This window comes from Oreochromis niloticus, linkage group LG10 (assembly GCF_001858045.2).
Source record: "Oreochromis niloticus isolate F11D_XX linkage group LG10, O_niloticus_UMD_NMBU, whole genome shotgun sequence".
NCBI lineage: Eukaryota > Metazoa > Chordata > Actinopteri > Cichliformes > Cichlidae > Oreochromis > Oreochromis niloticus.
This window is the reverse complement of record NC_031975.2, coordinates 2,612,761-2,630,252: the sequence shown is the minus strand read 5'-3', so window position 1 is coordinate 2,630,252 and position 17,492 is coordinate 2,612,761. Positions and strand designations below refer to the sequence as shown.

General features: G+C 41.8%; 1 protein-coding gene across 3 annotated transcripts in view; it reads left to right on the top strand.

Annotated features, from left to right (window-relative positions):
- Positions 1–17,492, top strand: part of b3gat1b (beta-1,3-glucuronyltransferase 1 (glucuronosyltransferase P) b) — a 62,563-nt gene that overhangs the window by 12,859 nt on the left and 32,212 nt on the right. The window contains exon 1 of one of the 3 annotated variants that reach the window (XM_013266653.3): positions 13,599–13,852. The exons of the other annotated variants lie outside the window; for them this stretch is intronic. The gene's annotated coding sequence lies outside the window, so the exon portion shown is untranslated. Of the gene's footprint in view, positions 1–13,598; positions 13,853–17,492 lie in introns of those variants that run through there. 3 annotated transcript variants of the gene reach the window in all.

Sequence of the window (17,492 nt, the reverse complement as noted above, 5' to 3'; positions counted from 1 at the left end):
AAATGTTAAAGTCAAGTGAAAATACTATTAAGACAACATGGCAGATGAAAATGAAGATGCAATACAGCCCACTGAAGAAGAAAGTGCTGATGATAATTTTCAAAATGATGAAAGTAAAGAGCAGACAAATGGAGAAGAAACTCCACAGTCCTCAGTATTTACTAAAGGGACACAGTCAGAAAGCTTGCGCAGAAGCCAGCGCACACGAACTCTCACTGAAAAGACAATCTTTACAAGAAGCCAAGTTAAATGACTTGACAAACAATTTTGAGCAAGTTTACAAGAAGTGGAAATACCAGATAAACTTACTTAAAAGAATGGTGAAGAGTAAAGACATTGAGTTAATACCTTAAGCTGTAAGTGTTATAGACGCTAGTATGGCTGACATCTGTAACATTCATGATGAGATCAGAAAAATACAAAGTCCTGATATTGAAATGCACAGAAGATGTGATGTGTGCATGGCTATCAGTGAAACTGCTGGAGCAAAGGCTCGGTGCCTTTTAGAAGAAGATGGTGATCCAAATTGTATACCCTGGCCTGATTCAGAGTCCGTGTTTGACAGCAGTTCATCCAGTGCTTCTTCAAGGATCACATATAAGTCAAGGTCTATCTCTGGGATGTCAAAGCAATCATCTCTGGTCACATTACACCAAAGACAAGAAGCTGCAGCTGAAGTAGCAGCTACAGAAGAAGTCATTAAAATAATGAAAACACAGCATCAGTGTGAGGAAGAAATCAGAGAACTTGAAGTTGAGGATGCAAGGGAAAGAGCTCAATTTCTAACTGAGAGCACCTCAATAAAGACAAGGTTAGATGAAAAGAGAAAGGAAGTGGAACTTTTGAAAGAATTGCAAAAGCGTAATGCAGCACAAGCAAGACTGAAGTTGTATGCTGAAAGTGTGAACATTGAGAATGAAGAAAAATCTCCTGTTCATTCCCAAGTAAGACAAGATAGTTCCTTCCCGCAACCAAGCTTTCCAAATGTGAACTCGATACCATTCATCCCCTCTCAAGTTAGAGCTCCACAACAAACTGCACCTCTCCAAGCCTCTGTTCCTCAAACAGCAATTCGTAGTGCAAATGAAACGCCATCCACTGATCTTGTAAGGATGCTTGCTGAAGCTATCACTGCAAACAGAATCCCAATCCCAGAGCCTCCAGTCTTCACAGGTGATCCGCTGCAGTATAACGACTGGAAGTTGTCTTTTCAAACATTAGTTGACCACAAGAACCTGCCAATTCAAGAAAAGCTCTTCTTCCTGAGAAAGTATGTTGGAGGTCCAGCGAAGAAGGCTATTGAAGGACATTTTCTGGTTGGAACAGACACCGCTTATCATGCTGCCTGGGAGATACTCAGTGACAGGTTTGGAGATCCCTTTGTGATAGGCAAATCATATCGTGACAAGATTCAGTCATGGCCAAAAATTAACAGCAAAGACACTAAAGATCTACGTGAGTTTGCAGATTTTCTAAGCAGTGTTGAGTCAGCCATACCTTATGTTCAAGGTTTACAGGTTTTGCATGATTGCGTGGAAAATCAGAGGATAGCTGCAAAGCTGCCTGATTGGCTAAGTGCACGATGGAACAGAACGGTGACAGAGTTTCAAGATGAACACAAAATGTTCCCAGATTTTAGTCATTTTGTCAAATTCCTGAATAAAGAAGCAAGAATTGCATGTAATCCTATCACTTCTCTGCCTGCAATAAAGCCAAGTGAACAAGACAAGCATGCATTCAAAGACAAGCCCAAAAGAAACTACATGCTGAATGCTAAGGCACTTAGTACAAGCTCTAGTGAAAGGACAAATGTCACATGTCTCTTTTGTAAGAAACCTGGTCACATGCTTCAGAAATGTCGCAAGATAATGGACAAGTCAGTTGAAGAGAGAGTAAAGTTTGTGCAGTCTGAAAAACTGTGCTTTGGTTGCCTCAAGACTGGTCATAACTCTAAGAACTGTACTTCCAGAAGTGTGTGTGACAAATCCCAGAAGCCTCACCCAACTTGTCTACATCAAGACAGAGAGAAAAGAGACAAGGAACAAAGAAAGAATAGCCAACAACAATCAAAGACTAACCAGGAAACAGAGGTTTCTGAAGTACAAGAGCAAGTATCTAACCAAGTTACATCCAACAGAGTTGTGCAACAAAAGTCAAAAGGTTGTACTTCCTCAGTTATCCCAGTTTATGTATCAACTGTGGATGAACCAGAAAATGAAAAGTTGGTGTATGCTTTGCTCGATACTCAAAGTGACACCACTTTCATCTTGAAAGACACAGCTCAGTCGCTCAACGCCATGTCAGAGCCAGTTAAACTCAAGATTTCCACTATAACGTCCAAAACAAAAATTGTTTCAAGCAGCAAGTTAAAGGACTTACAAGTAAGAGGCATTTACTCTGAAACGAGAATCAAACTACCAGCAAGCTATACCAGAGACTACATTCCTGCTAACAGATCACATATTCCCACAAACAAAACAGCAGAGAACTGGTCACATTTGAAAGATTTATCAAAGGAGATGGCTCCCAAGCTTGATTGTGAAGTTGGACTACTGATCGGATATAACTGTCCTCAAGCATTGCTCCCTCTAGCGGTGGTCAGTGGTGATAGAGACCAGCCATTTACACAGAAATCTCTGCTTGGCTGGAGCATCATTGGGTACAGCGACTCTGAAGGTGATTGTGAAGATGAAATAGGAGTAAGCCATCGTGTTATTGTTAGACAAGTCTTGCCAGCTGTAGAACCCGCTCACAAGCTCAAAACAGAAGTTCACTTTGTAAGCAGAAACAAAGTCAAAGAAATACTTACTCCAGCCGAGATACTTAATGTGCTAGAGATGGACTTTGTTGAAAAGGGTGTTGAAGAAGAGTCAATGTCACAAGAAGATCTACTGTTTCTAGCCAAAGTAAAAGAAGGCATAAGACAAAAGCAAGATGGCCACTTTGAAATCCCACTACCCTTCAGACAAGAAAGACCTGAGTTGCCAAACAACAAACTTTGTGCAGAACACAGACTGAAGTGTCTAGAAAAGCGTCTCAGAAAAGGCGAACGCTACTACAAGGACTATGTGGCTTTCATGCAAGACATCATAAAGAGAGGTGATGCAGAGAAAGTGCCAGAGGCTGAGCTAAATAATCAACCAGCATGGTACATTCCTCACCATGGCGTCTACCATCCACAGAAGCCAAATAAGATTCGTGTCGTCTTTGATTGCTGTGCAAAGTTCCAGAATACATCGCTCAACGAGCATCTCCTGTCAGGACCTGACCTCACAAATACTCTTGTTGGAGTTCTGTGTCGTTTCAGGAAAGGACATGTAGCTGTCATGTGTGACGTGGAGCGCATGTTTCACCAGTTTCATGTTGCCCCAAAAGATCAAGATTACCTCCGATTCCTATGGTGGGAGGATGGTAACATGGAAAAGTCCACATCAGTGTTTCGCATGAGAGTCCACTTGTTTGGTGCAGCATCTTCACCAGGATGCGCAAACTTTGAATTCAAGCATATCGCTGCGCAAGGTGAAAATAAGTTCAGTGAAGCCACGGTGAAGTTCATGCAAAGCAACTTCTACGTGGACGACGGTTTGGTGAGTGTGGATTCAGTACAAGAAGGTATTCAACTTGTAAAGGAAGCTAGAGAACTGTGTGCCACGGGTAAGCTGCACCTGCACAAGTTCATTAGCAACAGCAAGGAAGTGATTGCTGCTATCCCAAAGGAAGAATGTGTAGCAGGAGCAACTGATCTGGATCTGGCACTAGGAGAGCCAAAGATAGAAAGAGCCTTAGGGGTCCAATGGTGTGTAAGCTCAGACACCTTTCAATTCAGAGTGATTGTAAAGAATAACCCCTTCACTAGAAGAGGAGTGCTCTCAACAGTGGCCTCAATATTCGACCCACTTGGATTCGTCGCTCCGTTCATTTTAGTTGGTAAGAAACTCCTCCAAAGAATGTGTCAGGAAAAGCTGGACTGGGACGAGCCGCTTCCAGAAGATCTCAAACCTCAATGGGAAGCTTGGCTCAGAGACCTCCAGAACCTGTCCTCCATAAAGATATCACGTTGTTATGTCCCATCAACATCTGACCAAGTGAAGCAGTATGAGTTACACAGCTTTTCTGATGCCAGTGTAACCGGTTATGGTGTGTGCTCATACTTGAGAACAGTGACCAAGTTTGGAGAAGTACAGTGCACTCTTGTGATGGGTAAAGCAAGAGTGGGTCCTACTAAAGTGACAACCATCCCAAGATTGGAGCTTACTGCGGCTGTAGTAGCTATGAGAGCAGCTGACTTTCTAAAGAGAGAATTGGAGATCCAAAATATTCAGGAGTACTACTGGACTGATTCCAAAGTTGTCCTTGGTTATATTAACAACAACGCAAGGTGCTTTCATGTATTCGTTGCTAACAGAATACAGAGAATCAGATCAAGTACAGAACCAAGTCAATGGCGATATTTTGCCTCTGAACAAAATCCTGCAGATCACGCGTCACGTGGAGTCATGACAAAAGAACTAGTACAGTCCAACTGGTTCACAGGACCAAGTTTTTCATGGCAAAAGGAACTACCAAAAGAAGATGCTAAAGTGGAAGAGATCAGTGTCGAAGATCCAGAACTCAAAGTCACAACAGTATTCGCAGTTAAGGCAAAAGAAGAGAAATCCATTTTGGAACGACTGGAAAAATTCTCAGATTGGACAAGAGTTGTGAAAGCAATAGCAAGATTAAGACGACGTGTAAAGTATGCAAAGAACTCAAAAGAAATGTCCAATGAAAGTACTACGTTGGAAGAAAGGAAAGAAGCCGAGGAGTTCATCATACGGACAGTTCAAGGAGAAGCATTTGGAAAGGAAATTAAGATCGTAAAAGATAAGGAGGAAGTCAAACCATCTCACTCAAAGCTACATCAGTTAAGTCCATTCCTTGATCAACACAATATCTTGAGGGTAGGAGGAAGACTTACAAAAGCGTCAATCCATCCCAACATCAAACACCCAGCCATTCTGCCAAAGAAACATCTTGTGTCGCACCTGCTCATCAAACATTTTCATGAGAAGACGCATCATCAAGGCCGAGGGATGACAGTAAATGAGATACGGTCCAATGGCATATGGGTAATTGGCTGCAGTACTGAAGTATCGTCATTTATATACAAATGTGTCAAATGTAGAAAGTACAGGAAAGGCAATCAAGAACAAAGGATGGGCGACCTGCCACCAGAAAGACTGGAAGCTACCCCTCCATTTACATACAGTGGTATGGACTGCTTCGGACCATTCTGTGTAAAGGAAGGGAGGAAAGACTTAAAGAGATATGGACTCTTGTTTACATGTATGTGCTCAAGAGCTATACACATAGAAGTTTTAGATTATCTCAGTGCAGACTGTTTTCTCAATGCACTCCGTTGTTTCATAGCAATACGTGGCAACGTAGGTCAGCTGCATTGTGATCAAGGCACCAATTTTATCGGTGCAAGAAACGAGCTTCTAACCCCCCTCCAGTTGCCGCCCCCCCCCCCCCCTCCAGGTGCAATGCCATTGTCACCTGAGCCCGTCTGCGTATCAGACGGGAATGATCAGGAGTACAGGGGGGTCATCAGTGACTTTGTTGGCTGGTGTGAGACCAACGTACTCCAAATCAACGCCGGCAAGACAAAGGAGATCAAATCAAATCAAATCAATTTATTTATATAGCACTGGAGATGATCATAGACTTCAGGAGGAAGTCACCCCCTACAACACCGGTGAGCATCCAAGGGAAAGACATTGAGATAGTGGACTCTTATAAGTACCTGGGTGTTCACCTCAACAATAAACTGGACTGGACTACAAATACAGACATCCTGTATAAGAAGGGCCAGAGTCGACTCCACCTGCTGAGGAGACTGAGGTCCTTCGGAGTCTGCAGGACTCTGTTAAGGACATTCTATGACACTGTTGTAGCATCTGCCCTTTTCTATGCAGTGGCCTGCTGGGGAAGTGGATGCACGGACAGGGACAGGAGCAGGATTGACAAACTGGTGCAGAGGTCTAGCTCCAGGGGACATGCTGGGATGTCCCCTGGAGTCTGTGGGGGTGGTTGGTGAGAGGAGGATGTTAGTAAAGCTGACATCCATCATGAACAACCCACATCACCCACTGCATGAGTATGTGAGTGGGCTGAGCAGCTCCTTTAGTCAGAGACTGAAACACCCTCGGTGCAGGAAGGAGCGCTTTCGCAGATCATTCATCCCAACAGCAGTTAGACTCTATAACTCCTCAATCACAATGTCATCTGTCACTGGACACTGTGAACATCCACGGTCACCACTTCATGCATAATGGACCTTCCATGTGTATGGACATGTGCAGGTATATATGTATGTATATGTATACATATGTATATTTAGTGTGTACGTGTGTGTGTACATGTCTATAAATAGGAATAGTAGTGGTACAATAGCTATATCAAGCGATATAGTTTATGTCTTCCATATTTCCAACCATATCCATAATCACATACTGTGTATGCTACCATTGTATATAGTGTATTATCTTACTTTTTTCATTGATTGTACTTATTTGTATTTTTTTTGTATTTCCTTCTGATATCTGTACCTGAGCTGAGGTGACGCAAAAATTTCCCCGTCGTGGGATCAATAAAGTCTTATCTTATCTTAACTCAAGAGAAGGTCAAAGAGCTGGGAATAACTTTCGTTTTCAACCCACCTGCTTCTAGCCACATGGGAGGAGTCTGGGAGAGGCAGATTCGGACAATAAGAAATGTTCTGAAATCCATTCTTGACCAGTCAGCTTCAAGATTAGACACTTCATCATTGAGAACGTTCATGTATGAAGCTATGGCAATAGTGAACAGTCGACCACTAACTGTAGAGTCTATCAACGACCCTGTAGGACTGGAGCCGTTGACACCCAACCATATTTTGACAATGAAATCAGCAGTGATCTCACCACCACCTGGAGAATTCGCTAAAGAAGATCTCTACCTCCAGAAAAGATGGAAACGAGTACAATATTTGGCGAATGTATTTTGGACTAGGTGGAGAAAGGAATATCTGTTAAACCTGCAACAGAGAAGCAAATGGATTAAACACAGAAGAAATGCAAAAATAAATGATATTGTGTTATTACAAGAAGACTGTCTTCCAAGAAATCAATGGAAACTCGCCAAAGTCGTGGAAGTCACTCCAGGAGCTGACGGCAGAGTCAGAAAAGTTAAGCTTCTCATCGGTGACTCTACTAGAGACAATAAGGTGAAGCACACAACTAAGACGATTTTAGAGAGACCCATACATAAGACTACTTTTACTTGAAGCAGAGTAAAGACTCAACATAATGTTTATTGGTTAACCTTCGCTAAGTTCATTGTTGGGTCAAATTCCTTTAGGATCACACATGCTGTTGCGATAGTGTGATGGTGGGAGTGTAACAGTTGGTGAAATGTTAGTATTTGACCACTAGGCGAAGCTCTTGTAATGATAATGTAATTAACGCATTTTATTTTGTATGTTTTATTTTTGTGTTGAGCATGTTAACATTTTCCTTTTTTGCATACCGGATTGGTGTAAAGTTAATTTGATATATGGAAAATAACCGGTTAATTTTGTAAGTATAAGGTAAGGGCAGAGGTCACTTCCTGTTTTGGGAAGTAAGGTCAGAGAAGCTGCTCATGGTGATGGTCTAGCCGTGTGAATGTCAAAGAAGAAATAAGTCGTAAGTTCCAATTACACCGGTTTGTCTCCTTGCAGGCCAAAGTGGTACGTTTGTTTATATTTTGTGAATTTTATATTGTAATATGTTTTAATGCTGAAATATAACTTTCTTGTACATTTGTATTCACCAGTTCTACGGTGTACCTGTGTACGTTAAAAGAAGCACAGTAAACTCTCGTGTCTCTCGTGTATGTGTACAAGCCGGCATAGCAGCAATGGTGTCTTTAAACAAACAAAATGACACATTCACTTTGCTTTCTGCAAAAAAGTGCTCTTCATTCACAAAACAAAATCCATTTTGTTGCCGTTTCTCAAGTTTCTGTGTGTGTGTGAGTTCAATCGTCAATCATGTTAATTACATGAAGTAGTTATGGACTGGAGATTTAATAGCCGTCGTGCTTTTATGATAGGCCATTTCCACCTTACAAAGCCGGCAAACGACTGAATCACTTCCTTTTCTGTTAAAATATCCCCATATTGTAGAACTGTGTGTTCGGGTGGAGTGGTTTAAGTCGACTGCAGCTGCCTCACTCATGTTGCCACTACTCTCTACTCGCCATGTCTGTTTTGAAAGTGACGACGCATCGATGCACACTTTTTTTACGTCGACGTATTTTACGTGTCGACGTAATCGATTACATCGACGCGTCGTCCCAGCCCTACTGACAGGCCTTCAGTTGATTGAAAATGCTGCAGGTAATGTACTGACGGGGACTAGAAAAGCAGTGAAGAAAGGCTAAGGGATGTGTTAAATCACAACAGCAGATATGGCTCTGTTAGCCTCTCGAAATAGACCCAGGCTGATGGGGGCTTCCCATGGTGCCCAGAGTTTTTCTTCTTCACTCACCTCATCTTACTCTATTTGTGTCTATTCACCACTGTGCATTTAATCATCAGTTATTATAAATCTCTGGCTCTCTCACAGTTTGTTTTTTGTCCTGTCCCCCTCCCTTCACCCACAATCACTCACAGCAGATGGCCGCCCCTCCCTGAGCGTGTTTCTGCTGGAGGTTTCTTCCTGTTAAAAGGAAGTTTTTCCTTCATATTGTGCTTGCTCAAAGGAGGTAATTTGATTGTTAGACTTTTCTCTGTATTATTGAAGGGTCTTTACCTTGTAAAGTGCCTTGAGACTATGTCTGTGAAGGTTCTCAGTCATCCAGGTCATCGTAGTCTAAGGAGCTTGGAAAGAAAAGCGTCTGGACTTCTTTGCTTGAAGACGTTTCACCTCTCATCTGAAAAGCTTCTTCAGTTCTAAGGGTCAAATGGTGGAGAGTCCCAGATTTAAACCCAGTGGGAGTATCCCCTCAAATAGGGACAAAAGGATCCCTGATGATCCTCTACCCAATCACATGAGCCAAGGTGTGAAGACCCACACCCGTCTTCACACCTTGGCTTCAGACTACTGTTGCTGTTTAGCCCTACTAAATCTAAAAATACTAAAAACAAATCTGCCTAGACACCTTCGTAATACAGTTACCTGTATCCTAAAGCAGCTCTGATAGCGCATGGACTAAACATGATGTCTGATGGTGTCTTATGGTATCAGGAGCTAAGATGTTAGACTCTTAAAATCCAGTAAACTGGAAGCTTCTATCAGAGTAAGATCCACACGAAAATCAGGATTCGGGGTTTTCCAGAACATTGTCTAGAGCAGGGGTCGACAACCTGCGGCTCTGCATGGTTTGGGAAAATAAATTAGAAGTATTTAGCTGAAGTGTATTTTATTTATGTTAGTTCTTTTTTAACTTGTAGTTCTAAATTGGAAGATTATTGTGATATTAAAATATAAAAATAACATTATATTCTTTTTTTTTTTTTTTTCATCGCTCAAAATAAGCGTCACACTCGCGGAAGCCGGTATACCCGCCGAAACGCCGTGCATTTATCAAGACTTTCAACCCCAGGTAGGCCAATTATGGATCTTTGGATCCATGTTATGTCAGCAGCTGTTCTCCACCGTGAACTATGTTAAAGACAAACATTGCTCACGCCTCACAGATAACAGCTTACAGTCCTGCTTAAAGATAAAAGTGACTTCGTACAGCCCTGATTTGCAGACGCTGTGCGCAGAGGTTCAGGAGCAGAAGTCCCATTGTAAACAAATCACGGCAGACCCGACGGTGTTTCCATGAGCATGCTTTTCAGCATCTCTTTATTGAGCACTTTTCACACACGGTTGCTGTACACATACAGCCGGCTGTAGCTTTTCAGCTCACAGCCCGACATACACCACCAACAACACAACAGCATAGATAGCACAGACGTTAAGGCGGCGAGGCGTGATTGCGGGTGCCGCTCAGGTGCGTCCGCCTCCCCTGCAGCGGTGCTGCAGACCGCGCCCCGCCACACACATTAACCAGGTAAAATACATATTTAGGCAGAATTTTGCAAATATCTATTTTTCATTTTTCAGCAGCATAGTGCTTTTTTTCCCAGTAATTTTTTTTAAAAGTCAGGTCAAGGCTCCAAAAGCCCAAAGGCGATATAAGGGTGGCGGCTGACAACAATTTTTGTTTGCTACATGGATCATTTTAGTTCAGCTGGGTGTCTTTCCTTTTGTTATATTTCTTTAAGAGTTCAAAATGTGTTGATTACATAAATAAAATGTAATTTTCTCTGTAGCACTTCATGGATTTCATAAGCAACACACCTTAGTTGTTCACACAAAGCACAAAGGTAAAAAACAATATATACAATGTTATCTTCATTTTAGATGTCAAAAAAGTATTTGCGGCTCCCAGTGTTTTCTTTTGCGTGGAAACCGGGTCCAAATGGCTCTTTGGGTCTTAAAGGTTGCAGACCCCTGGTCTAGAGTATCACATGACCTTTGCCCATCTACTTTCTTCCCTTGGTGCATCCTGCTGCCACTGCTTCCATAGGTAAATGTCATACATGATGTCGTCAGCAGTGTTGGTCAAGTTACTTGAAAAAAGTAATCAGTAACTAATTACTGATTACTTCCCCCCAAAAGTAATCCCGTTACTTTACTGATTACTTATTTTCAAAAGTAATTAATTACTTAGTTACTTAGTTACTTTTTAAAAACACGATTTACAACCTGAATAGATAAAGCGATAGATCTTTCAGCCCAATTCTACTTTTTCTGCATAATCCATCATACAAAATGTGATCAAATGGAAACGTCTCTTTTTAAAACTTTAAACTTTAAATCTTTTAACTTTATGCATAAAGCAAAAATTTAATTATATGCAACATTCTCTGACTGGAAGAAATTTGTTTAACATTTAAACCTATTTTCTGCACATTCCAGCACATAAAATAAAATATTTTTTTGTGTTTACACTCACTCTTTCAAATATATGCAAGTAAAACACAGCAGAAAATAAATAAAATCAAAGAATCAGCGGTCCTGTTGCTCTATTTTCACCTGTAAAGCAGGAGTGGGTTAGGCGGAGGTTTACCCTGGTGCAGGTGTGCCGCAGCGGTCAGTGGAAGACTCCGCGAGTTTCTCTGTGAATTTCACTTTATAGTCGTAGCGCACTCGGTGGTTGCTTGGAAGTTTATGGGGTTTTTTTCGCTGTAAAAAGAAGTTTTCTTCCCATGCAGTGAACAGTGGACACTAATGTTTTTGTCACTTTTTATGGAATCAAACTCAAAATAAGGTCAGTACTTCCACGCTTTAAACGCTGCACGCTAATACTCTCTCCCGCACTCGATATATTATCCATTGTTGATCTGCACACAGCTGTTGTCACGAACGTCGCACTCGCTTAAGTCACTGTCATGAGACATTCTAGCAAAAAATCACGGTTTTAGTAACGCAGTAACGCAGCGTTCCTACGTGAAAGTAACGGTAATCTAATTACCGTTTTTGCAATAGTAATCCCTTACATTACTCGTTACTGGTCGTCAGACAACAACACCTCCATTGGTTCATGTTCCAGTTCTGGCACCAATTTTATCCGCTTAAGTTGTGATGTCTTGCACTGTGTTCTAACACCATAAGTAGAATTACAGTATTTTTTAGACATGGCATGATACCACTTTTTTATGTCCGATACCGATATCATAAATTTGGATATCTGCCGATACCGATATGAATCCGATATAGTGTATTTGTTAATCAATAAAACTGGTTTTTTTTATATCTTGCTGCATTTTGTATAAGTTCATACTCAAGTTTTAAAAAAAAAAAAACACTAAAGCTATTCTGTTAAACCTGTATGCAAAAAATACACTGCACCCAAAATATTTCAGTTCACCAATACTGATAAATCTAATAAACTTAAACCTACACCATCCTTCCTATTCTGGTATTTTAAAGAGTACTTAGCAGAAATGTTAAGCAACCTAACTAACAGAGCCCCCCTTTTCCTGTTCATGCCCTACCTGCCCCCCTGGCTAAACTTTGCTAGATCCGCCCCTGCACAGTTACCAGCCGTCAGCTACGTAGAAAAGGATCCTGGTGTAGAAAGTAATATTAAATAAATTCTAACAACAGCTTATCAAGCTTAAACGTGCTGCTGTTGTTCAGCCGCTGGTTTCCTCTTTCTGGTGCAAAGTGGGCCAAAAACAAACGAGTCGCGACAGAAAAGCCGATCAGCTGATCATTGATCAGTTTCATGACTGAAGTAGCAACAGGAGAGGGAGGGAGAGAGAGGCAGTCGCTCCATATATCAGTTGTTAAGCTTAACTTGGAAACGCTTTACAAACATTCAGAGATGAACTTACACACTTGCTTTACTTCTCTCTGGGATAACTTCCTCGGAGATGAAATTCCGGTTTGGTAGCGAGGCTTCAAATGCTCAACCAGACCGCCGACAGGTCTCGCACGCCATAGCCGCTCTATCACGTGACGCATACTGCTCCGACGTGCTAAGGTTATGAGCTGAGTTACGCTATGTCGCAAGTTTTGTGAGGTGCTTTCGTGATATTTAATGGATCGGATTACATTTTTTATTTCTCTCCGATATCCGATCCAATAATTTAGGTCAGTATCGGACCGATACCGATATATAATATCGGATTGGTCCATCTCTAGTATTTTTCGGGCCTAAGGCACTGTCACAGGTTTATCAGTTGGACCAATACCTCCCTTTACTTGTCAACAGACCTAACTGTTGTTGATGATGTCTGTTGATTTAAAGTTAGCTTTTACCTTTTATTTAAATGCAGTTGTCCATAATGAGTGGTTTTCACAAAGTACATGGCAGCTCCTGGTATCTTTGAATTTTAAGGCTGAACTAGTAAGTTTTTTTCCTCTAGGCCATTTGCATCTATGGTTTTACTGATATTGCCTGAATGTGGCATTACATCTGAGATTTTACCAATGTCATGTTTCCCCATACATTTTCTACCCATAGTGTATGTGTAGACAAACGTGCATGACTGCAGTGTGACGTGTAATATCAAAAGACTTCCGCAGGCTTGAAGTTAGAGTCTCTCGTCTAAACCACCTGCTTTAAGCACCATCAGCCACGTACCTGTCCTCCTTAGTTTCTGATATGGGCTATATTCCAACTGTGGCGTTCATCGAATTGTAGGCATATTTCTACCCTATTTCTCTTTAGGAGTTTTCAAGCAAAAAGAGTCTATTCAAAGTGCACTCCTTTCATACGCCTGTCAGGAAATGAAAAGAAATGCCCTTACTGTCTGACTAGTGGGCCATGTGACTAGGTGTTTATGCCTTAGATAAACAACCCCCATGTTACTCATGGTTCTCTCAGTTTTTTAAATCCAGCTTCATTCCCAAGCAAAATTTCCATTTGTGTGGCTGTGACATTTTTTATGTGATTTATTCTATTGTCCCAAATCCTCCAGCCATTGCTGCCCCTCCGCCTCGTCCCCTCGCCATCAGCTTTGACAATCCCAGCCTTTGTTTTTGCAATGAGAAGCAGCATTCTTCCAGAGGGATGACCTCCTCTGTCTCTATAGAGGCTGGCACTGGGCACACGACCCTCCCCGATGATTGGATAGCACCCGCCGGATGCTGTGAACGAAATCCGCTAGTTGTCACCCCAATGCTGCCCGCATGTGCGGCAAACACAAGCTCCTTCCCGAGAAAGAGAACTCGAGGGATCCCTCTGTTCATCCCAGCTGATGCTCCCAAGCCTCAGCACTGCTATCAGCACCTTCATCATTAGCACAGTACACAGGATCCAACTCTGTGGATCACTGTTCGTTTCTGTGAGTATCCACCTGATGCTTTTTAACGGTAGCTTTTAACAGTATACTTTACAGTCAAGACTCAAGTGATCATTATATTATTGTTCTTATACAATTGCCAAGCAGGGCAAATTAATTTCTTCCTTTTTAGAAGAAAAGAAAAGAAAAGAGGAGGTTTTAGCAGCACCATAAGAGGAGGCTGAAATAAAAGGTACTGAAGTGAAAAACTATTTCAGAGAGACTCATCCTTAAAATCCCAAAGCACACTCATTATTAGAATTCCAAGCCAGCAGTACATCAAGGCACCCAGCTCAAGTTTTACACCTCAAACCAGCTGAAAGGGGTGAGTGCAAACATAGGAACATCAAAAACCAGAAACAGTAATGCATTAGACTACCTGCAGCGATGCAGGTATCTGTCATACACAGACACCTGCACAGATCTGGATTTAGGTTATTATGCAGTTATGTGGGTAGGGATAAGTGAATGTACTTTGTAAGCAATACCTGTATTGTTGATAGTAGTTTTATTAAGTACACAGCACATAATGACTGTCGGCGTTATCGCTGTCTGTGTGCCACCTGGCTTGAGGACTGTAGGGTGGGAATAGGAACTGCTTTGTAATGAGGATTTGCCCTGGATACATGAATGCTATAACACAGAGTTAGCTGGGCATTCGCAGAAATGCAAAGCTGTGGTCAATGGTGCTATTTATTGAAATTCCATATCATGAGTGTATCAGTGCCACACAGAGCTTGTAAGGCTTGTTACCCTTTAAATTGTGGCTCTTTCATCAGTATGCCTTCAGTGTGTATATGTCACATAGCCCCCAGCAGCGCCTGCCATTTGACTCTCATTAGCACAAACAGCATTTGTATGGATTTTTCCAGCTGAAACAGAATTTATGTTGCAGGGAGTTTTGATACCAAGAGAGACCTATTTATAGTGTTTATGAGCTCTTCCATACATTTTAAAGACATGGTAAGACACTTTCAATCCTTTTAAGTGCGGCGTGAGGCCTGCCTGTCCTCCTTCCACTCATTGCTCTTTAAACCAGTCAGAGTCTATCAATAATGAGCACTGCATTAGAATCATTTGGTTTGGTTTGTAGATGTGGGTCTCTTTCCAGCACAGCTTTACTGCCAAGTCCCATTACGTACTTGAATTGATTTACAGCTATTCTATCATTTCTTATAGGTAACGCCATAAAAAAAGGCACATTAAAAGGATATCACCTTTAAACACAAAGGTACATCACTGAACACAAAAAGGTTGCAGTCACATTAAAACATTGATGCCGTAGTAAACGTATAGTAGTGGTCAGTTGTGTGTTATATAAACAAACTATCAGTCTGTTGTTGCTGATTGGTGTTCTAACAGGCACATCTTAAATTGGCTGCATGCTTCAGTGCTCGCACACAGTGCTATTGTTTACGACTGAGCTGAAGAAAATAATGCTACATTATGTAGATGGATCAAAAATGAATCATTCCATGAAAGAACCTTCAAATTGTTAAAAAATAATTAAAAAAGGAGAAGACAAAATAGAGTTTTATGTTTGAGTTTCATGCAATGTTCGTGTGCTGACTCATCTACCACCAGCAAAGGTCATTAGCAAGTGGCAGACCCCTGTGCTTAGTGATGTGTATGGACACGGGTGCGGCGCCAAGTGGATTCTGAAAACCAATCAAGAGAGCGCTTTCTCAGCTGATGGGATTTAATGAAAAAATCCATTTGAAACAGACACAGCCAGCACAAACCATGTTATTTTATTTTCTCCTTATCCTTCAATCAAAGTGCTTCCAGTAGCGATGGTAATGGTACTGTTATGAGCCATGTCTTCGATTATCAGTGCACATTTTCATCATGTAAAATCATTAAATAAGAAAAATATAAATATATATATACTTTATTTATATATATAAAATATTGTATTTGTCATTTTTATTTATTTTTAATGTTTTCTTCTCAGTCGTAGTATTGGGTCGATTAGCTGATAGCTGTATAAAGACAGAAATATTATTTGTTTGTTTATTCCCTTTTTCCTAAGATAATTTTTTTGCCATTGTTGGCTCTGTTTGTCAGTTGTTGGTGTATGGAAACAGGAAACAGGGAAAGGGTATGACATGCAACCTGCTGGGAAAAACAGTGAAAGCTACAGGCACAGCATGGGGTACGTGCCTTATCCATTAGACCACTTTCAGCTATTTTATTATAATTGCAAATACTTGTAAATACTTAAATGTTGTGTAGTCTTGTTCACACACATAGATAGATAGATAGATAGATAGATAGATAGATAGATAGATAGATAGATACACATACATATATATATAAATATAAGGGACTGGGATCCAATTATCACATTTGAAATTTCTTCAGCTTGAGTGCTCTGTTAAAATGTAGCTTGCATGCATTTATATTTTTAGGTTATTTGGCAAGGACAATGCAACACATGTCCTGAATCAGATACTGTCTAGCTATCCATCGTTTTTCTCAACTGCTTGTCCAGTTTAGGGGTGCAGAGGGGCTGGAGCCCATCTCATAGGGCAAGACATCCTGAACAAGTTGCCAGTCTATCAGGCTAGCACAAAGACAGGCAGGAACTCATGCTCACATTGTAGTTATGCCCTATTTAGATTGACCAAATGGCCAATCAGTTAACAGGTTTTTGGATGTGGGAAGAACCCAGAGTACCCAAAGAGAATGCACACAGGAACTGGGAGAACATGATAACAGTGTGTTTTAAAACACCTTTTTAAACTAGAAAATGCATTTTCTGACGAAACTGCTGTGTGGATGCTGATAGCTGAATGTTTTGAGCTGAAATGAAACAACTGCTGAATGTTAAGTTACAAATGTTGAAGGAGATGAAAAACACAGAATGTCCATCCATCCATTTTCTTCCGCTTATCCGGGGCCGGGTCGCAGGGGCAGCAGCCTAAGCAGAGAAGCCCAGACCTCCCTCTCCCCAGTCACTACCCACAGCTCGTGGCCATAGGTGAGGGTAGGGGCGTAGATCGACCGGTAAATTGAGAGCTTCGCTTTTACACTCAGTTCTCTCTTCACCACAACAGACCAGTACAGCAACCGCATCACTGCAGCCAGTGCACCAATCTGTCTGTCGATCTCCCGCTCCCTTCTCCCATCACTCGTGAACAAGACCCCAAGATACTTAAACCCCTCCGCTTGGGGCAGGGTCTCGTCCTGGAAAAGGGTGGAGTGGGCACTCCACCCTTTTCCGGCTGAGGACCATAGCCTCAGATTTGGAGGTGCTGATTCTCATTCCCACTGCTTCACACTCGGCTGCGAACCATTCCAAGGCGAGCTGGAGGCCATCACCTGATGAAGCCAACAGGACCACATCATCTGCAAAAAGCAGAGATGAGATTCTGAGACCACTGAAGTGAAAGCCTTCCGCCACTTGGCTACGACTAGAAATTCTGTCCATAAAAATTATGAACAGAATCGGTGACAAAGGGCAGCCCTGGCGGAGCCCATCACCCACCAGGAACAAGTCCGACTTATTGCCGGCTATGCGGACCAAGCTCTTGCAGCGGTCAAATAGGGACTGAATGGCCCGTAGCAATGGGCCAGACACCCCATACTCACACCTCATACCCACAGGACCCCCGACTGTGTCCGTCGGGGGGTCCTGTGT